Raw genomic sequence first — 22,084 nt, forward strand, 5'->3', positions numbered from 1 at the left:
TAGCAGTCTGTGGGGCTCTCTGGCTGAGGGCTTTTGTTTGTTTGCTTGTTTTTCCTTTCCACCCCCAGCAAGCGAGCCCACAGAATCATCCTCTGGTTCATTCTCCTCTCTTCCAAGCAGGGCTGCAGGACTGTCGTCTCGTGCAGAATAATTATTTTTCTCAGTAAGATTTCCAAGCGATGTATCTCCCGCATTGCGCAAAAGTCAGCCGTTGATTCGTTCTTCCCAGAATGTTTATTATGTGTGTAATTGCCAGGATGAGGTTGGCGCTGGAGAGACAGACAGGAAAGAGGAACACCTCCCCTCGGGGCGCATGCAATCTAGAGGGAAGTGGATCTGGCCTGCAATTAAAAGAGTCACCACAAAAGGGGCAGGAGGCTGTCAGAGGGCTGCCCAGGGCCACGGGATTCCAGCAGCACATTTACGTTCTCTGATGCATGGGCACATGCCTCTCCGAGCTGCACTGTTTCCGACACAGATGCCCCTCCGTTCAGAAGCCGAGCCCCAGGCTTTGGAGTAAGCAAGCCGTGGGGGTGAGTACTTCAGCCTTGCCATTTTCTTGCTGTGTGGCCTGAAACAATTTCTTAAATTCTTAGAGCCTCAGTTTCCTCTTCTGTAAAATGGGACTAAAAAGCGCCCACCTAGGGGCTCGAGGCGTCAGTAGGGCGATGCATACAGAGCCCTCTGCGCGGCGCTTGCAACGCGGCGCGCTCATGACAGCGCGAGGTCGCGGTGCCGCTTGGCGTGACTGTGCCCCGCGGTACCCGGGCTGCTCTCCGAAGGCTGCGTGTCTGCAAACCTGCCGCGGGGGCGGAGGGGCAACCCGGAAATCCCGCCCTCTGTGAACCGGTGACCTCGCCGGCCGCGGAAGCAGACAGGTCATTTAAAAAATGTAATTTTCGCGTTGACATTCTTCATGCTAAGTCCGGGGCAGGCATGTCCGTTCTGCTCAGGGAGAGCTCCGGGGCAGTAACCCAGAAAGCAGAGGCGGCCCTCACTTCGCCATTCTGCGCCCGGGCCGCTGACAAAAGAATTGTGCAAATGAACCTTTAAATCCGTAAATAGTGCCCCCACAATGCCGGGAAGAATGCAGTGGCGACAAAGGGCAATATTCACAGTTTATCTCAGGGTGATGGATCTGAATGGACGCATGAACACGGGTTTGTTAGAGAAAGAGCCGGCCACAGCCCCCCGCCGGGAACCCAGTGGCCGCAGTCTGCAGTGCAAACAGTCAGCCTAAATCCCGAACAATTAGGGGAAACCAAGCTGCCATTATCTGAACTTCAACTTGTTCCCATGATTGATATGGGAAATGAAAAGTTGTACACGGCTTGGGGAAGGCTCCGCTCGCCCTGGCCGCGCGCGGGGCCTCCGAGAAGGTGCGGAGCGTGTGTTTCCTGCGCGCGGCGGGAGCGCCCGCGCCACCCAGGTTCGCGCAGGGGTGCGGTGGCTGCGATCATGGGATTGTCCCCAGGTCATTTTCTTTGTGTGGTACTGGTCTCTGATGGGCCAAATATTCCTCTTCAATGTGAGTTCTCTAAAAAAACCTTACTCCATAACCTCAGTGAAAGACCAAATTCTCCAAATTCGTTCTTGGATGAGATGGGGCATTTCTCTGTAAGTGGAAACTGCATGAGATGTTAGCTGCATGGTCTTGGTCCAGTCAGCTAATAATCTGCCTGTACCTCAGTGTTTGTTTTTTTTTTTTTTTTTGAGACAGAGTCTCGCTTTGTTGCCCAGGCTAGAGTGAGCGCCCTGGCGTCAGCCTAGCTCACAGCAACCTCAAACTCCTGGGCTCAAGCAATCCTGCTGCCTCAGCCTCCCGAGTAGCTGGGACTACAGGCATGCACCACCATGCCCGGCTAATTTTTTCTATATATATTAGTTGGCCAATTAATTTCTTTTTTTTATTTATAGTAGAGACGGGGGTCTCACTCTTGCTCAGGCTGGTTTCGAACTCCTAACCTCAAGGGATCTGCCCACCTTGTCCTCCTAGAGTGCTAAGATTACAGGCGTGAGCCACCGCGCCCGGCCTGTACCTCAGTTTTGTCAGTTGTAAAGTGGGGATAGGGCATAATTCTCACAAAAGTATGTGGCTTGACTGGCTTGGCACTTGTCAAATGATGGGCGCTCAGTACATAGGCATTGCCATGTTCATTCATTCCATAGCTTAGAGCTTGAGTTTGCGCTAAGTGGATGATGAGGGCGGTGCACATGCAGATGGCACAACTTGCCTTTGCAGGTACAGGCTGGGCTGAGGGGCAGGAAGAGGCTGGTGCTCGACAGACTGTTTGCAGCTTTTCAAGGCAGGGCTGTGGCTCACTCTCCTTGGAGGCTGTAGTTTCTGGGCTCAGAGGAGAAGCTTGATCAAGTGCTTGCTGAGCTGATGCGAGCCATGCGCTGGTGGGAGGGGCATGGCGCAAGGAGGATGAAGCGTTTGAACGGGACCTGGAAGGATGGTGGGATTTGAGAGGCTGCTCTGAAGGGGAAGGGCACGATTCCAGGCTGAAGAGACCACCAGCAGGGCAGGAAGCCAGGCCACATAGGATGCTTCAGCTGGAGCCTGGGGTTCCTGGAAGGGAAAGGTAGGAGTTGAGGCCGGAAAAGTTGGCAAGTCATCAAGAGTCTAGAAGCTAAGAGGCCAAGTTTGCCTTTTGCCCTGTAGGCAATAGGGAGCAATAAACTATTCTAGAGTGAGGGTTGGATGTGAGGGGAGAGAGGTCAAAGGTGACAAGGTTGTGAGTCTTTGGGTCCTTCTGTACCAATTCATTAATTAATGAAACTTCTCTTAACTCCTTTCCATCAGAAAGGAATGTCAGAATTCCACATGCTGGCTCACCAGTTGCCAGGAAATTATATCATCCATCCATTAATTATACACTTATATACTTTGGGGATATGAAGCAGAAGGTGTGCCCCTTTAATATTCATTCAAGTCTTGCAACATACTCGTGTGGGAACCATTCCCACTTGTATTTCACAGTCGGGGAAACTGAGGCCTGGGACAATTAAATGACTGCCTTGCCCGAGCTCAGGCTGGGATTTGAACCGGGTTCTGTCTGATGACAAAGCCATTCACTGTCCTTTATGCTAAAGCAGGCTCTGGTGAGGCTGGCCTGGAGGCATGCATAGGATTGCACAAAAAGACCTGCACTGGGGCCACCGAGGCTGAAACAGAGACTTCCAAGAACCCTCTTCAAAGCAGCCAGAGGCATTCAGCACTGCCCAGGCATTCAGGCTGGAAGTATTTCCCCTTTGTCTCCACCATCAGAGGTAAGTGACATCTTGAACGCCTCAAGAAGATTAAATAGCCCGGCTCTGTCGGAAAGCTTAAAAAAAAAAAAAGTGAGAGAGAGGGAGAGAGAGAGAAGAAAGGGGCCAAGTTGGTCATTATGGAGCTGGTCCTCTTTTGTCGGGGAAAGCGCTCTCAAGGAGCACTATTGGAAGAAGTGGCCCAGATAGGAAGACAATGACAGGAGCCGGGAGCACTCCGAGAGGAGCCGGGTGGGCGCCGGGAATGCGGATTACTGCGCTGGGGGCCGCCAAAGAGAAGGGGGACCCTGGTCAGGATGAAAATGAGGAATTACTTTTTCCCTTCCCCTCTGAGACTGCAGTTCACTGCGCAGCAACAATGCGTGACGGGGGAACTCGACAAGCCCCTCTTCCTGGCCGCGCTGGTGCCCAGGTGGGGCTCCCGGGACGGGGCGGCGCAGACCCAAACAAAGCCCATTTTAACCCAATAAACTCGCCCTGCATTCGAGAAGAGAAACCACGAAAGCTTGGGCTGCCAATTATCTGCCCACAGCCCAAACACGTGGGGCACATACAGAGTTTGGATTTGCATGTGTTTGGACTATGTAAACTTCATCTCTATTAATAGAAATAGAAATTCCTTCCTCCCTCCTTTCCTTTCCTTCCTTCCATCCCTCCCTTCTTCCTTCTTTTTTTTTTCTTATGTATTTCCTTCTCTTTCTTTTTCCTTTCCTTCTTTTTTTACCTCCCTTCTCTCTCTTTTTTCTCTGCTTCCCTGGAGCCGTTTGCAACTTCCTCAAAAGAACTCATTTCTTGTGGGTAATAAAGGTGTGATCCGAGAAGGAGGAAGAGATTGAATTTGCTCAGTTCCTGAGAACACGACTTGCTTTTTAAACATTCATTGTCCCAATCTACCTCTGAATCACTACCTTGTAGGCTCAGCATTCATTTAGGAAATGTGTACAAAGAGATGAAAGAGCTTTAGACCCAAGGCAGGAGATCTGGGTTCGAGTCTGCCAACAAATTCCTGACGTTTTTTGCAAGAATGCTTCCCTTCTCAGAGCTTCAGTTCTGTCCTATGTATTGGGCACTCTGTTGCTTGGATAATGTCTTAGTGGTTTAAACAATGTGTTCTCTACATCTCCATAGTGTGTGGCATACAGTAGGTGCTTTGCAAATACATGTGTGAATGAATAGTGCTTGGTCCTGCCTCTTCAGAGAAAAATCAGGTAGAATGATGAGTGCTAAATTGGTTTTCAAACTGTAAGTGTATTTTTCAAACGCAAGGTATCATACTTATTGTTTTTCTATTTTTTTCTTTGTGAAAATCAGTAACTAAAAAACTAGTAGTATCCACAGAGCCCAATTCTTGTATGAAAGTTAGCCCAATGAAAATTCAAAATTATTTTCATTTACATACAGTCATTAATGATTTTAAATTCTCATACTATCTTACAAATAAGCCCATGGCAGGTGTTAAAATAAGAAATGTGATAGAAACCTGAGTGATCACTTGGTAAATCTTTCTCTCGTCTATTCAGTACCTCATGTGTGCTGAAATAAGACCAGCTTTTTATATCTAGTTTTAAGCTGTCTTTTTATTTGTTTGTTTATTTATTTATTTATTGAGACAGAATCTCACTTTGTTGCCCAGGCTAGAGTGAGTGCCATGGTGTCAGCCTAGCTCACAGCAACCTCCAACTCCTGGGCTCAAGTGATCCTCCTGCCTCAGCCTCCCGAGTAGCTGGGACTACAGGCATGCGCCACCATGCCTGGCTAATTTTTTCTCTCTATATTGGTCAGCCAATTAATTTTTTTCTATTTATAGTAGAGATGGGGTCTCACTCTTGCTCAGGCTGGTTTTGAACTCCTGACTTCGAGCAATCCGCCCGCCTCGGCCTCCCAGAGTGCTGGGATTACAGGCGTGAGCCACCCGATGCGGAAAATGTTGGGCATCGGGACGCGACTGCTTGCCACCTCCCTGTAGCTCCCATCTCCGCAGGCCAGTTGGAGGGCACCCTGCTGGGGCCGGGCCCTGTGCCAGAGAGCCTCCAGGGCCCTACATGCACCTGGGACCCTGCATGCCGGAATACCCCCAGGCCTGGTGCACTGTTTCCGGCAACACTGCTTGCATGATCCTGATTGGGCGATTTTTGAATCCCACTGTATTCATTGGATGTTAAAGCTTTTTGTTGATTGGATGTCAAAGCCTGTAGTTGATTGGACGCTTTTTGAGCCCTACCAAGGGTATAAAAGCAGGAGGAGAACTGGGCAGAAGGGTCGGAAGACTCCAAGATTGCTGTAAAGCTAGGTGTGCTGAGTCTGCTGTGGAAGAATAAAAGCTGTTCTCCGACTCTTCTGTGTGCTGCTTGCTTCTTTCCCTGGTCAAACGAATAAGAGCTGTAACGCTAGCTGTACTCCCTGCGTAACACCACCGTGCCGGCCTAAGCTGTCTTTTTAAATTCGGATTTTGCTCTCTGCTTTCCTTCCTGCCTTTTCCTTCCCTCCGCTTGCTAAGAGTCCCTTGGGGCTCCCCTTGCTGGGAACGGCTGTCCTTCCCAGGTGGCAGAGCGGAGCCTCTCACAGCTGCTTCTGCGGGCCTGGTGTCGCCCCCAGGTGCATTCAACTCGGCTCCTCCCGAGCCGGTAGCCGTGTGACAAGGGCAGGGGCCTTGAGCTGAGGACCAAGGCAGCTCAGAACGCGCACCCTGCTACTCCCCTCTAGCCACGGACCCTCGTGAGCCACAGAACCGCTCTGGGCTTGGCTTCCAATGCTCCAGAGCTCGTGAGAGGATACAGCGAGCTGGCGTCCCTGACAGCTCTGCCAGGGGCTGGCCCCAGATGAGGAACGCGCTGACCCGGCAGCGCTGCTAACGCAGAGCGAGCAGTGCTCACAGCAGGGCTGTGGGCTCTGAACTGGCTCCACCACTTGGTGGAGAATATGGGATCTGCCCGCTTGGCCTTCTGAGACCCCACCCCATGTTCTGGAATTGCAGGTGGAATCACTAAAGGAAGAGAGACTTTGCACACATTCCCAAGTCCCAGTGGCTCCGGCCAGCTGAGACTTACTGCTCACTGCTGATGGCCGTTGGCAACAGGTTTGTTGGAGTTCCGCTTTGCTCCATAAGCCTTTTTTTTTTTTTTTAAAGCTTTCTGGCTTTTTTTATCCACCAAATTTTATAATGGTAAAAAAATGTTGATCTTACAGCCAGAAGGTATCGAGCTCTTGTTATATAGAAATAAACCTTGAGTTTCAAATGTTGCCACTGGTGAAACTTCTCATGCATTACAGTCGAAGTTCCAGGGGACACGTTAAATAGTAAGGACACACAATATACTGTGTGGCTGGATTACTGTATTTTAGTTAACCACAACAAATGTACTCTAAGTACACTACCTACAGATTAAACAAAATGGAAGCAGTTAACTTATAAGATTCACATTATATATGCTATAGTTGTAGCACATAATACTAACAATTATAGCTGTTATATCATGTTTCCAATTGAGCCATTATATAATCTCATAATGGAATAATACTAAAAGAAACAAAATAAAAAAATATTTTTATAGAGAGAGACAAAAACGTCTTGTAGTTGTTATAAATATTCAAAGTAGGCAGGATGGAAGGTGTATCTACTCGGAAGTTGAGCCACTTCTGCTTCCATGTTGTGTGGACACAGGATTGGATCCAGTGGTTCTCGTTAAGAAGTTGCTCGTTGCCAGGGAAGACGAGGGCTGGGCCAGGGAGGATCCTTTGTAGAAGGGACCCTGCAGGAACTTTGTCTTCACGTTCAGAAGAGGGGGAAGCACAGGATGTCCTCTTCTCAGGACCTTCTTCCTAGGATCCTTCCCTTCTTCAACATCTGACCTCTGGGGGGTCAATGTGAAGGGTCAGATCCTGGCTGCTCCTCTCTCCTGTGGGGTGGTCGAGTCCAGAGCAGCTATTGTGTTTCTAACTGTACGAGCAGCACCCCAACAAGCCGTCTTCCTCTCCTGGAGAACCTGGAGACTCAAGGTGGGGTTGGCCAGACCGGAGGGACCCTCAGGGGTGGCAACTGGTCATCACAGCCTGAAGCTCTTTCCTCACCAATCTTATCATCCATTGGATTCCCTGGTTGTTCTCTCAGGCCTCTACCGAATGTCCCACTGGGAACATCAAGGATGGGAGGAGACTTTTCCAAGCCTTTACAGTCTCCCTCAATCAACTTTTGTGTGAAGTATGTGTTTCCTTTTCTTGTGTTATTGAGGTTTGTCTCAGCTAACACAGCTGTCATTCCAGTATCATCAATTTTTCTTCTTTTTGGGAAAAAAAGAGGTGTTGATAACACTCAGTTTTTCTCCTGAATGTTTCTGAAATAATTTTGGGTTCAATTTTATAGGTGTGTATGTAACTCTTTAGATGTATTTCTAATGTTTTCATCTGCATTGGAAAGATTCCCCTCTGTGCTTACAGGGTAAATCCTCTGTAGGCTTGGTGTGGGATAAGAACTTCTTTTTCTCAGTGTGGTGTAGGCAGGACTTGATGTTTCTGCTGGAACTTTTGCATCCTTCTTTCTACCTTGGTGTTTTCTGACTGCAGCGAAAATTTCTTGGTTTGGAGACTTTCATATGATCCTTAAGTGCACTGATTATGTTAGTTTCTTCAGTTAACTTCATGTTTATTTGTTTGTTTGTTTTTCTCTGAGAGTTCTAAATAAGTATTTACACTCCACCACATAAATTAGTTTCTTCAAAACTCTTCTGGATTTATCTTGTAAGAGATCACCATGAGATGCCTTCCGCATCTGCAATTCCAAGTTCTCATCATCCATGTTGTCTTCCCCAAGAATAGCACTGCAGTAGTTGACCTTTAGCAAGTGTTCACTTAGAGGCTTGATGTGCTTCTCTTTACTGTTAAGAACTTGCTCCATAGGCAGGTTAGGATTTTCTGAGATTTTTTTCTTTTTATTAATTTTACCACTCTTCCATTTTTGAGATTCTTGTGAAAGCAGCTTTACACTTCTTTGAAGATTGGTATTTTTCTCCAGAATTCCTGTTAGTACTCCTAAGCTGGTTTCTGTACAAAACTGATGTTTTTTTTTTTTTTAAGAAAGTTTTGGTTGCAGCCACTTGTTGGATTTGCTTGGTTGAGTCTCCTAAGGACTGAGATTTGCTTGTCATCTCAGCCGTCAGCTGAACCTCTTGTAAACATTTAGATTTTTCTTCTTTTCATGCTTCTCTCTAAGAATCTATTTTAAGACCAAGTAGAGAGTTGTAGCTTTCCAGCTCTTTGTTCATGGTTTTCACATTTGCTATTTTTGGTAGTTTGTTCTCGAGTCTGACTTCTAAAATAGTTGATTTAAGTTCTCAAAATTCTCTTTCGATGTGGCTAAACCTCTCAAAAATGTAATGTCTTTCTCCTGGAAGGACTGAGACTCCAGTGGCCGGCTCTTTGTCTCTCCTAGCATAGTAACATGGAATTCGAAGCATAGAAGCCCCCACTGTGATGATAGAAGCCATCATCTCCCTAACAGCCTTTGGGATACTGTCACCACCTGGCACAGGGTCTCTAGCATCAGCACCACACAGAGCATCAAGGCCATCAGGGGACCCTTGGGGGCTTCCAAGGACACTGCTCTGTCTTCTCGGGTTGCCAGGACCCTGCTGGCCACAGCAGATGTCAGAGCCGGCTCCGTGGCGAGCATTCTGCCCAGGACCTCCTCAGTGTCTGGCACCAGGGCCGACCTCAGTGTAGGGGACATGAAAAACCGCGTCCCCTCCCTTCCCACATCTTGACTCAAAGGACAATGATTATATCACATGACCCTGGGGATATGGCCTAGATTATGCAGGCCAGAGGGATTGGCCAAGGGATCTGGTCATCTTTGGCCCTTCCTGACTGCTCCAAGAACTAAAAAAAAAAAAACTGATATCTTTCCACACCGGCGGTACCCATTCTGAGTCACCAGTTTGGGAGGCTCCATAGTGGAGAATTTTCAGGTTTGTAGCACTGGTCACTGGTTCTCTTTCTCCCTTTCTTCTTCTTCTTCTTCTTCTTCTTCTTCTTCTTCTTCTTCTTCTTCTTCTTCTTCTTCTTCTCCTTCTCCTTCTCCCTTCCCCCTTCCCCCTTCTCCCTTCTCCCTTCTCCCTTCTCCCTTCTTTTTCTTTTCTCTCTCTCTCTCTCTTTTTGTTTGTTTTGTTTTGTTTTCTGAGAGAGGGTCTCACCACTCTGTCTCTTGGGCTAGGGTGCATTGGTATCATTGTAGCTCACTGCAACCTCTAACTCCTGGGCTCAAGGGATCTTCCTGCCTCAGCTGGTACTACAGGCGTGTGCCACGACGCCTGGCTAAATTTTCTATTTTTGTAGAGATGGGGTCTCGCTCTTGCTCAGACTGGTCTTGAACTCCTGGCCTCAAGCAATCCTCCCTCCTCAGCCTCCTAGAATGCTAGGATTATAGGCATGAGCCACCTCACCTGGCCCTATCTCTGTCCTTTTTAAAATTGAGATGATATTCGTCTAACATTATATTAACCATGTTAAAACAACCAATCCAGGGGCAATTAGTATATCACAATGTTGTGCAACCAACAACTCTATCTAGTTTGAAAACGTTTGCACCACCAAGAAGAAAAACCCCACATCCATTAACAGTTGGTCCCTATTGCCCTCTGCCCTGTCTGTTCCTGGCAACCTCTGACCTGGGATCTACTCTGGGTTTCCTTATTCTGAATATTTCATGTAAAAGAATCATATACTGTATGACCATTTTTATCTCTGGTTTCTTTCACTTAGCATATATTCATTCACATTGTAGCATGTATCAGTACTTCATTCCTTGTTTGTGGCCAAATAATGCTCCACTGTATGCGTATACCACCATTTGTTTATCTGTTCATTTACTGGTGAACATTTGGGCTGTTTCTACCTCTTGACAATTGTGAGTAGTGTTGCTATGAACATATGTGTGTATGCATTTGTTTTAATACTAGTTTTTAATTTTTGGACCAGGTATATACTAGGCGGAATTGCTGGGTCACATGGTAATTCTGTTAAATTTTTTGAGAAACCACAAAATTATTTTCCACAGTGGATGTAGCTGTTTACAATTCCACCAGCAATGTACCAATGCTCCAGTCTCTCCATATCTTCATTAATACTTGCTATTTTCTGTTTTTGAAATTATAGCCATCCTAGTGAATGTGGAGTGGTATCTCATTGTGGTTTTGTTTTTTTTTTTTTTTTTTTAGACAGAGTCTCACTTGTTGCCCAGGCTAGAGTGAGTGCCGTGGCGTCAGCCTAGCTCACAGCAACCTCAAACTCCTGGGCTCAAGCGATCCTCCTGCCTCAGCCTCCCGAGTAGCTGGGACTACAGGCATGTGCCACCATGCCCGGCTAATTTTTTCTATATATATTAGTTGGCCAATTAATTTCTTTCTATTTATAGTAGAGACGAGGTCTCGCTCTTGCTCAGGCTGGTTTCGAACTCCTGACCTTGAGCAATCCGCCCGTCTCGGCCTCCCAGAGAGCTAGGATTACAGGCGTGAGCCACCACTCCCGGCCTCTCATTGTGGTTTTGATTTGCGTTTGCCTAACAATTGGTGATGTTGAACATTTTTTTTCGTGTGCTTGTTGGCTGCTTGTATATCTTCTTTGGAGAAATGCCAATTTATGTCCTTTGCCCATTTTTCAATTGGGTTGTTTGTTTTTTTGTTGTTTAGTAGTAAAGGTTCTTTATATTTCTGGATTCTAGGCCCTTATCAGATATATGATTTCTAAATATTTTCTCTCATTTTGTAAGTTGCCTTTTCATTTTCTTAATAACGTCCTTTGATTCATAAGAGTTTTTAAGTTTGATAAAATCCAATTTACCTGTGGTTTTTAAAAAAATTAAAAAAAAATGTTTTAGAGACAGAGTCTTGCTCTGTCGCCCAAGCTGGAGTGCAGTGGCACAATCATAGCTCACAGAAACCTCCAACTCCCCATCAAATGATTCTCCTGCTTCAGGCTTCCAAGTAGCTAGGACAATAGGCACACACCACATGCTCAGCTAATTTTTAAATTTTTTTTATAGAGATGAGATCTGTGTTGCCCATGCTGGTCTAAAACTTCTGGGCTCAAGTGGTCCTCCCACCTCAGCCTCCCAAAGTGATGTGACTACAGGCATCAGCCACCGTGCCCAGCCTGTTTTTTCTTTTGTTGTTCATGCATTTGGTGTCATATCTAGGAATCTGCTTCCAAATCCGAGGTTATAAAGGTTTACCCCTGTGTTTCCTTCTAAGAGTTTTATGGTTTTAGCTCTTACAGCATAGGCCATTATTTCATTTGGAGTTAATTTTTTATGTGATGTGAAGTCATTGTATCTTCTCCACAGGTTCCAGGTGAAAGGTGCATCCTCCATCTGGGACATCCATTCTCACAGCAGAGAGAAAAGACCAAACGCTGATCCATGTAACAGCTTTTAAAGACTCAGCTCAGACGTGGTATATGGTGTGTCCACTGTCGTTGCTTTGGCTGAGCCTGAAGTCAATTCGAGAGTGGGTGTTCTTTTCTCTCAGAAAGTTATTGAAAACACTCAAGGCAGTGGAAAGAATATATAATCTCTTACAGGGGGAGAGAGAAACAGATATTTGGGAACAATGACATAATCACATATAAACGCCCTAGAAATTATCATACATGGATCAGAAAAATAGAATTCATACTACCAATACTTTATTTAATCAGAAAAATAGAATTCAGACTACCAATACTTTATTTACAGGAAATCTTTGAACATTACATGTACATCTCCATAATCCATTATCTGAAACCATTGGGATCAAATGTCTTCAGAATTCAGATTTTTTTGGAATTTAGAAGAGAAATATAGTACCTGTACTATATGTATAATATATACTGTATAACACCCCCAGTGGGATCTAGGGCTGTATCTTATGATTAATACATTAACATTTCTTTGCAGCAAAACAGATGACTCTGCACAAAATAAAGCCTCACTTTAGTTTAGATTAAAGTTTACTGCCAAAATTGCAAAAGTACATTTAGGTCAAGTCAAGTCTTGTTGACAAATGAACTTAAAAACCAACAAAATATATCTTCCCTCCCCACTCCTGTTTTTGTTTTTTTGTTTTTTTTTTTTTTTTAAGATGTTTTTGGATTTTGGAATTGTGGAGAAGGGATTGTTGGCTTGTGTTTTAGAAAGTCAGACACATTTCTTTAAATAATTTAGGAGAAGCAATCCATAGCGACATACCTCCCTCTCAGTTTTTTTCTGGGCAATAATCAGACAACACCTTCCCTAGGGAGCTGAGTGACTTGTAAAACAGCCTTTATCTGTCAGGTGCTGTACGTCAGTGACTGGAGGTTTCCAGGTGGCCGTGCGGGAGCATCTACTGAGTGGCGTTTCTACTCTGCACAAAGTCTGGGTGAGGGGCCTTTGGGAGAGACCAGGAAGTCGGTGGCCTCCTCCTTGCCCTCATGGCACCTATGACCTGGGTGTGGAGAGCAGACAGTGACAAGCAGGATGGTTTTTGTGGCACACGGCTGTGTGGTCGGAGCTACGAGAAGAGGTGGTGCAACATGGGGTGGGGCCAACCAGGGAAGGTTCTGGAACAGGGCAGAGGGAGTTTGATTCAGTGAAGGGAGGCTCTCTGAGCATTCCAGGCAGGGAGGAATCCCTTGGACAAAAGGTGCGGAGGCAGGAGGGTCCATTGGGGTCTGGGAGGGAGGAGGGGGCTGCGGGTTGGAGACTCTCCCAGGCCACAAGACTGGCTTGGAGGAGGCCCGGTTGTCTGTTTTCAGTGTTTGTGGGATAGAATGGCTTCTTTACAGCAATTCCTTTTTAGTGGAGTTATTATAGAGCAAAAGACATGTTTTCAGGAAGTTTAATTAAAATGCACTTCCTTGGGAATTATGTCCCAGGGGCAAGTGGGTTTAAGCAGGTCACTTGGCACGCACCGGTCGGGAGGTGCCGATCTCATTCCTGACTCCTCGGAGAGGTGAGGGAGGGGCCCGGGCCGGGCAGGAGAGGAAGCAGGTGGGCAGGGGAGGCGGGGAAGGGAGAGGCATGTGTTTGCAGGTTCCTGTAGGAATTTGCCTGGCGTAGACTTCCCAGGCCGCAGGTACACAGTTGTTCCTACTGTCTGGGGCCAGACTTCTGCCAGGGCTTAAATGTGGCAGACACCTGTTTCCGTGATCTCCAAGTGAGTTTTCCAGACAAATGATTCCTGTCTGCCTGATTACAAGTCAGGCTCTCCCTCCTTGTTATCTAGGGTACCTTCCTTCTCGAGTCTGCGGGGGTCTTTGAAATTTGAAAATTGCCTTGTGGAACCAAAGCTGGGGAAGAGGTAGCTTGGCGGGGGGTGAGAGGAGAGAGATGAGACAGTCCCCAAGAGTGAGTCCATCAGCAGGGCCGGCCTGAGCACCTCCTGTGTCCTCGGTCCTGGCAGACCTATCAGGAGACGTAGGCACAGCTGTTGCCTCGATTTGCTCTCTCGTTGGGGAAGCAAGACGTTTAGAAGCATTTACCGAGTCTTCACCAAAGTCTGAGCCCTCTTCAACATGCTAGTGCTACAAGACCAAAGTCACTGCGAAACGATGGCTCCAGCGTTTACGGCACAGCCTGGAGAACCCTAAACAGGTGGGGCGGGGTAGTTGAGCGGTGCATTCGAGGCTGGACCTCAGGCTCTCCCACTGTGACTTTGTGCTATGACTCCACGCCAGGCTTCCCAAGGGGAACCTGGCACCATGTTTTCTTACCTGGGTAAGAGAATCATGTTTTCTTACCTGGGTGTACACACTCTGTTTTTCCTGCTGGAAGCCCTGCCTGCCTCCTCTCTCTAAGGATTCTTGGAATAAAGAGCAGGAGACCTGCGCTGGGCACCACATGCCACTGCACACCATGCTATCAGGTCTCCTTTATTTGTTGTCACTGTCCCTAAACTCTGGGTTTGCTGAGAGCAGCACAAGCACACAGCCCAGGGCCTGGCACAGAGGGATGCATCCAGGGTGCGCTGTGCTGTCCTTGGAAGTCACTGTCGATGAGCGGTAGGTTGCAGGCTGAGGTGGCGCCCAAGCGCCAGTGTCTGCAATGCCCTGATTCTCCGACACAGCTGCCCCTGGCCGGGGAGCCAGCGGTGGTCTGGCCGCGGGGACGGGGTTCCCGTTCTGAATGTCAGCATCCTGGGTGAAGAATAGCACTTTGCCCACACTGTGGTCTGGAGAGGGGAGAAGGAAAAGCACTACTGGGTGTCAGGGTGGGGTAGAACTCAGGCCCAGGGGAGTCCCCAGGCAGGGCCAGTAGGTGAGAGCCCCTTTGGGGAGGGCCGGGAGAGAAGGGAACAATATTTGGGGGAGTTTGGGCTGCAAGAGGAGCTTCCATCCAGACTGGGAGCCTGGGCAAGGCCTCAGGGTGGGCTGGAGACTGATCCAGGAGGACGTGGGGGTCCCAAGGGCCCAGCCCAGCTCCGGTTGAAGTCCTGCCTGGCCTCTGAGAGCTTCCTATCTGGTCCGATTACCCCAAGCTCATCCCTGCTGCAGAGGTGGCTGGGGAGCCCACTTCATAAAGGACAGGACATGGCACTCTCCTGCTGCAAGCCCATCAACAGCTGTCCCTTGTCTGCTGAGTATAGTGGGATCTCACAGTGGAATGCCAAGTCTGGCTGTGGAAGGCTTTTCAGAGGGGGCCACATGTGAGCTGAGTCCTGAAGGTCCGGCGGGTGTTCAGGAGTCAGTCAGCAGCAAGTGGCTGGCGGGGAGGTGGAGTGGGGGCCAAAGCACCCCCAGACAGAGGAGGGGTCAAGCAGCAAAGCATGCAGGGGGTGCTAAGAATGGGGCCAGTGTGGGAGGGTTGGGAAATGTGGAGGGGGCGTAGGCTGGAGAGGGTCAGGGAGTGGATCCCAAAGGCTCTTGGATAACAAGTTCAGGTACCAGTGAGAAGCCCTGAAGTGTGTTTTTTCTGCTATAATAATGCATGTAAAGTACAAATTGGAAAAAACGAAAGCGAATGTGGGATCTGACTGTACCTGGTTTTCTAGCCTCCTTTTCCATCCACTATTACATGGAGAGCATTTTCCACACAGCATGAAGATCCTTCGCGAACATTTCTGTGCCTGCATAATAGTCCATCAACTAGACATATTGAAGTGCATTTACTGCATCTCTAGTTTTTGATACTTAAGTTGTTTTAATTTTTTAATATTAAAAATAATGCAGTAATAAACCCCTATGCATACATCTTTGATTTGCATTTCTAATTATTTCCCTAGAATTGATTCCCGGAAGGGAAATTCCCGGATGAAGAGTAATGGGCATTTTTAAGGCTTTTGATACCTGTTGTTAAATTGCTTCCACAAAATGCTACACGCATTTTATATTCTCTACCCTCAGGACACCATAGTGCCCGTCTCATTGTACCCTCGTGGACAATGAGAACAATCATTTGATAAAAGCAGTCATTTTGAGAGGAAAAAAATATTTAGTTACATTAATTGGGTTTCCCTTGATTTTTGAAGTCAAAACATTTCCAGATATTTATTTACCTCATGTCTTTCTTCTGCAAATAGTTCATTTCCTTTGCTCAATTTTATGGGATGATTTTCCTTATTTATTTAGAAAAAGGTTTTGCATATTAAACATGCTAACTCTTTAGAGTTGTTGACAGTTTTGTTTTTCCTGTTTCATACTTGCTTTTTCATTTAATGAATATTGTAATTTAAATATCTAGATGGGAGCCCCCTTCGGACTTCACGCCCCCAGGCTGGTGGGTCAGGCAGGCAGGGAGGGAAGGGTGAGCCCAGGATGACCTGTAGGTTTCTGGCTGGGACACTGGGGAGAGGTTGGGACCCTCAGATGATCAGGAATTGCCAGAGGAAGGCATGAGGCACCACACTGGGTGTGCCTGTAGAAAATGCAGGTTGAGATGGATGAGAAAGTGAGGGATAATGTCTGGACCTCATTCCTTGCATGTGGCCAAGAAGTGTCTGTTGAAAGAATGAATGGACATCTCTATTTAGATCTCAGCCTAGTTTTAGGAGGAGACGCAAGCCCTGAGATCATGTAAGGGTGACAATCAGAGCCCGAGCCTTCTGGCTCCTGCCCCAGGGCTCATTCCTTAGAATCAGATGGGATAGGGAGGGTATCAAGTCAATGAAGTATCTGATTTTCAACTTTCCTACTCTTTTTTTTTTTTTTTATGAAAATTTGATATTCTTACTCCTTTCTAACCTGTAATCGGCTTCTCCTTTCCCTTGGGAGATGGGTCATGTTTGGATACCTCAAGCCAAATTATTCTTGGAGGTGGGCAGAGGAAATTATCAGATGTTCAACGTGATGAATCAGCTCTCCATCTGCATTCATTAATTTAGTCTTTTCTACAGCAAGTGGCATTAATACAGCATAATTGACTTTTCCATTACGCTGGATTAATTAATAGGAATCAATACGGTAGGAACACTAACGAGGTACGGGGGCAATCAAAATCTTCAACAATTAGTCCTCATTCCTTTGCATTTCTGTCACTGAGGGAGAAAAACCGCCACCAAAAACAACAGCAACAACAACATGCGGAAAACTCTGCATGAGCAAAGATCATTTTCTTTTTTGCTTCTGCTTTGTGACTTGGCAAAATCGGATAAAACCGTGGTGCTTTATTTTACAGCATGCCTATAATTTGGTGTCACTGGCATAAAGATACTCCTCCACCAGAAAAATCATGGAACAATGGTTTTTCCTTGGGGCTGGATCATTTTTAAAGGTATTTGTAATAGAGGATTTGCAGGATTGTGTAGTGGGGCCAGGAATGTGTCTGTGCAGGTTGCCAAGTGAATGTCACTCTCCTTTGTCATCCCCTTGTCCTGTGGCCCCTCCCTTCGTCATCGGGAACTTTCCCTTACAGATCATCTGCCCTGACAGCAGCCAGGCAGGAGGCGCTCCCCTCTGCAGCCTGCTCCATGCTGCGGAAGGGCCCTGCGCAGACCCAGGTCTCCACGCGGAGGAGGTCAGAACCCGGGCACAGCTGCCTGATCGAGTCTCCCCCACACGCCCTCCTCTCTCCTGTTGTGCACTCTGGCAGTGGTGGGCCGGACGACACCGAGTCACAGACAAGAAAGGGACCAGCCCGAGGTCTCTTGGCAATTAGAGAACAGATCTTTTCGAGAGAACCCAGATCTCCTCCAGCTCCAAAACTCTCACTGGAAAATAGATGTTGGGAGGGCCCATTCATAGCAATCTCCATATGATCCTGATTTTTGGTCCAAAGATCACTTCCAGGAAGCAAGGCGCAATCCTGGGCTTACAAATTATGTATTATTAAAAGTGTTATCGGATGCAATGTGTATGGTTAAATGTCTCATGTGTTTGTTTGCTGTCTTTGATTTTTCTTAGTTTTTCCAAACTGAGCAGTGACATTTCGGGACTCAAAGGCACATAACTGTGCAGAAGGAAGGGCCTGCAGAATACCGTGTGCCCGTGGGCCCACACATCCAGGCTGGGCGGGCTTGGCTGGGGTTGTGGGGGGAGGCCCAGCCAGCTGGCTGCTTTGGGGACCGCCAGCCCCTCTTGGGCCTCCTCAGCGTTGCCTGGAAACAGTGCAACAATGCCTCCCAAGCAGCCCCGCGATGATCTTTTCTGAAGTGGCAGCCCCTTCAATTATTTTATTTCCATTATATTATGTTAATTAAATCAGCAAAAAGAACAGAGCACATGCATGTCCAAAGTGGAGTGGCTGTGAAGGGTTAATCGAAATGGCCCTGGCTGCTGCTGAACCAGCGAGGACAGGCCGTCTTCTGCCTGGCCCCGTCCCGCCGATCTGTCAGGGAGCACCCGGGTCTGCATTTTGGTCCTTGTTTCTACAGCTCTTGCCACCCACTGGCTGCCCCTGTGGGAGCAAGTGCAGCCAGAGCGCCCGGCTGGGGCCACAGCGAAGGGGTCCTGTGTTCCTCTGAAGGCCCACTGAGCACAGAGGCCAGGCCTTGCAGCAGCTCACCCGCCCAGAGCCAACGCGCCTGTCACTGGCAGGGATGAAGGTCCTGCAGGTACATCACGTGAATGCTCTTAGGCAGTGGTTTTTAGAACATCAAGGTGCATTGCTATAAAAATCTTATACTGAATCCACCAAATAGGAACCAAATAATAGCGGGCCACTTTTTTATAGAGTCAGAGCCGGGGTGTGGGCAATATCTTCCTGCTCCATCTTTGATGCGGGGCACGGTTTGAAAACTAGCACTTTAGAGCACCCCCAGGGGTACCAGAACTGGGGGGTTTTATCTAGGCTACTGGTTTTGGACGTCCGACGGCACAGCTCTCCCAATCTGATGTTCCAAGGCCTGCAGAAACGGGCTTTAGGATCCTCCGGGATTTCTGCAGTTGGAAACGAAAGGTGCCCTCCTGCCTCAGTGTACTTGTCTGCATAATGGACATAAAATACTATGTGGCCTCCTAGGCTCATACATTTTAAGAACTGATGCATAATGGCTGCTTCCCTGTCTGTCGTAATCTCTCTTAGGAAGGTGAAATGACCTTCTCCTTGGAGTATTTCTTGAGGGTGTCTGTGTGTTAGCAAAGGTGGTGCTCAGAATATCATCCCTGCACCTCTTCTCTTACAGCTGGGCAGTAAGGTGGCTATCATAGGCTGTTATTTTACTCTCATGCTTCTTGGCCTTGTGCAGAGGCCTGTCACGGTCTGCCATCCAATTCTGCTCTGGTCTCCGCCATGCTGCGAGGCGGGAGACCGGCCCTCCAGGCTCTGGCCTGTGGTTTCTCCTTCTGTGGAGTGAAGGCGTCACCGTCAATGATCTCTTAGATTCCCTGCAGCTGTGGCATCCTCTCATTTGAATACCATCAACAAAAATAGCAATGCGATGCCTTATGTTTAAAAGACGACCGCGCAATTACTCTAAAGTTTATTTCCTGCTCCCTTGCCTTTCCAATATTGCAAATCTCCTCAGTTTTAAAATTAAGTTGTAAATGAGATTTGAGTTCCACATCGCTTGCTTTGTTCTCTCTCCAAGAGAAAGAGTCGAATCACCAGTTCAAAGAAAACGTACACATAACTGAAATTCAAAGGCGGTCGGAGGGATTTTCTTTCTCCTAATCTTGGTTACTGGGCTCGCCATCTGATTAACCTTCCACAGCCACCACTGTGAAGAAGCGAGTGTCTGATCCAGCACCCAAGTGCCTGCCCCTTGTTTACAGGACAAAGTCCGAGATCAGCCCCATCACCGCCATCATCTTAGAAATCATGGAAAATGGTTAAACGTGCTCCCTGTGGGCCAGACATCTTACATAGACAAATTTTTCAAAACTTCTCTCAGCCACTCTTTGAGGCAGATATTGTCGTACCCACTTTACGGATCAGGACACAGAGGCACGGATGGGTTGAGTAACGCACTGGACGTTTTACAGCTGCCGAATCGGGGGGCCAGGATTCCAGCCCAAGCTGTTTGTTTATGGAGCTTTCTGCTCTTAATCCCTGAACTTGACTCACACAGAGTCAAGTTCTTCTCTGTAGGAAGGAAGGGCTGAAAGATCTTCTAGTCAAACTGCCCTTGGGATACTCAAGTCTCCTGCAAGCCCGCCTGCATCGAAACGCTCCCGGAGAGCACTTCCCTTTGAGGACAGTCAGTCATTCATCCAGTTGACAAATGTGCAGGGGCCCCGTCCGAGTGCCAGACCTTGTGCTCAGCGCTGGGCCATAAAGCTGAATGTGTCACAGTTCCTCCTGCTGGGGCACCTGTTGTGGCCTTGAACAGCTCTGGTTACTAGAAAATTCTGCTTTTACTCAACTGGAAAAGACCTCTGTATAACTAAAGTGATCGTATGACTACTGTCCAAACCAGGACACTGCTAAGAGTGAACAGGGACGCATAACAAGATGTCGGGGTGACAGGCATATACACTGGGCCTGTCCCCTGCAAATGGGAATGCATGGCCCTAACCTATGAGCCATGTCCTGGGTGTCGGCCTTGGAGTCCACCTGTCAGCCCTCTGGGGCTTGAGGACCATCATCTCACCTGCTCAGAGCCTCCCCCCTCTCTTCTGTGGCCATCTCAGCTCTTTAAATGATTCTCCAGCTCCTTAGCCCGGAGCCCTGCCCCACTTCCTGCTCTCCCCAGACCACGTCCACTGCTCTCCCCGTGGCTTTCTGCTCCTTCCCTGATCTGGCCTGACTCAGTGGGGAGGGGCCACGTCTTCCTCTCTAAGGAGAAGGACAAAGGCTGAACGTTTACCAGAGACGCTGTGGCAGCCTGGTTGGTGACCGAACGTGGCCTGTGGCGGTGAGAACAGCGTCGGGGTGCTCTCTGCCTAGCGGGAGGCAGGGCTTAGAAATCCAAGATGAGAAGGTTTGGGGGAGAGGGCAGAAAAACATATTTCGCTGGTATTTCTGAAGCTTGGAAAACATGTTTATTTTTAGATGAGATTCTTCTTTTAACCCATCAGCCTTGAGACCATAAATGTCTATTTATTCGCGCAGTTGGTCAACAAACATGTATTGACTAGCAGTTATTTTCAGGCTACACAGATGACACAGTCCCTGCTCCCAAGGAACTCAGGGTTTAGGTGGGGGCAGGCCGGGTGACAGAGTGGCAAAGGGCTCTGCCAGCAGGTGCCACAAGAGAGGGAGCCCCTGCCCCCCTGGTCAGCAGGTGTCAGGCTTCACGGACCAGGCCCTTGCTGAGCTGGTCCTCCGGGAATGAGCAGACACTTTCTTGGCAGGGAAGGGGTGGAGCATGCTCCAGGCAGAGGGTGACAAGAGAGTGACAAGAGGCATGAGCGGGCATTGGTGGTCAGGTGGCTCTGCACCTCTGGTGGGGAGGGGGAGTGACAGGAGACGGTGTGGGACGGGGAGGTGGGATCTCGATGCCACTTGCAGCATTCGGTGCTGCCCTGGAAGAGACCTGCACCCTCGTGGGCCTCTTTGCAACTCCGAGCACTGGTGGGTGGACTCAGATGTCCCTGCCTTCACTTCACCAGCGCCAAGCGCACATGAGAGAATGCTTTTATTTGAGAGCCATGTTTTTGAAATGTTGCTCAGCTGCCAGCTGACTGTGCACTCTGGCAGGAACGGCAAGCGATACTTAGCTTTCTTCAAGCTCCATTAATCTGCCCATTTCTTTGCTTCAAATCCCACTTCAAACACGCAGCGGCTCCTCAAATTCATAATGAAATAAATGATTTCTAATCCTGTTGGGAGCCAGCAAGCTCCTGTCAGGTGGTTCAGGTGGTTCAGGTGGGTGGGGTTGATCCAGCTGACCCTCCACGGCATGTCAGAGGAAGACAGTGGCTCTCCTCGCCGCCTCACACACACATGCACATACACATGCACACACATGCACACACACATGCACACAAATGCACACATGCATGCATGCACACGCATGCACTCTACATACCTTCCTCGATGCATCGCCCTTGCCCTGTCTTTAGCCCCTTTTTGTCACCACATGGGTTCTCCTGGGAGAGCCCAGTGACCCTGGTCAAAGGACAGTGCTCCTTTATCTAAGCCTATAATATTGTGCAAGGTAGGAATGTGTTATCTCCATTTTCAGTGAGGGGATAGCTGGAGGTACACAGAGGTTAAGTGACAGGCACCCATTTGCATTAAGCTGGTAGGTGGGGGACCAGGATTTGAACCTGTGACGGTGGGGCCCTTTCACTCTATCTGAGAATCTAGCAGGCAGGTGCCACCAGCTCACCTGCTCTTGCCCAGACCTGAGACTGGGATGCAGCAGCTGAATCCAGCTACTGTCTGCGGGAAGGTTTGGGGGTCGGGATCAGAGTGGAGTGCCTTGGTTCACTTGTTCGCCCGGCCCTTTCTGCGTGGGCGCCGGAGGCAGATGTCGCATCCATGGCG

General features: G+C 48.2%; 1 long non-coding RNA gene across 1 annotated transcript; it reads left to right on the forward strand.

The window, feature by feature from the left end:
- The first annotated feature begins 251 nt into the window (after positions 1 to 251).
- LOC142869951 (uncharacterized) lies at positions 252 to 17,550 on the forward strand. The gene is made up of 3 exons (XR_012918473.1): positions 252 to 533; positions 3,100 to 3,273; positions 17,129 to 17,550. It is a non-coding gene; the product is annotated as an uncharacterized LOC142869951 (long non-coding RNA).
- Positions 17,551 to 22,084: the final 4,534 nt, after the last annotated feature.

This window comes from Microcebus murinus, chromosome 3 (assembly GCF_040939455.1).
Source record: "Microcebus murinus isolate Inina chromosome 3, M.murinus_Inina_mat1.0, whole genome shotgun sequence".
Taxonomy (NCBI): Eukaryota; Metazoa; Chordata; class Mammalia; order Primates; family Cheirogaleidae; genus Microcebus; species Microcebus murinus.